The sequence below is a fragment of the Phalaenopsis equestris genome, unplaced genomic scaffold (genome assembly GCF_001263595.1).
Source record: "Phalaenopsis equestris unplaced genomic scaffold, ASM126359v1 Scaffold000002, whole genome shotgun sequence".
Classification (NCBI taxonomy): Eukaryota; Viridiplantae; Streptophyta; class Magnoliopsida; order Asparagales; family Orchidaceae; genus Phalaenopsis; species Phalaenopsis equestris.
Genome location: NW_018164444.1, coordinates 31,766,542 through 31,767,065, shown reverse-complemented (window position 1 = coordinate 31,767,065; position 524 = coordinate 31,766,542).

Sequence of the window (524 nt, the reverse complement as noted above, 5' to 3'; positions counted from 1 at the left end):
AAGCTTTCAAACCACGAACATCATTCATATTCTTTGCAGCAATCAGTATATCATCAACATACAGTAACAGAAAAATAATAGAACCATCATCAAGGCTTTTCACATAAACACAACAATCATACTCACATCGCCTGTAGCCAATCTGCATCATGTAGGAGTCAAATCGCTTGTACCATTGTCTTGGAGACTATTTCAACCCATACAACGATTTCTTTAACCTGCAAACCAGATGCTCCTGTCCAGGTTGAGTGAACCCTTCTGGCTGCTCCATGTAAATCTGCTCCTCCAAATCACCATGCAAGAAAGCAGTTTTAACATCCATCTGCTCTAAATGCAAATCCCAGATAGCTACTAATGCAAGTACTGCCCTGATTGAAGTATGTCTGATCACAGGAGAAAAGATTTCATCATAATCTATCCCCTTCTGCTGCGAAAATCCCTTTGCAATCAATCAAGCCTTGAAGTTTTCCCCTTCTTTTTCTGATACTGTTGGTTTCCTTTTTTTATACCATTCTTACCACATA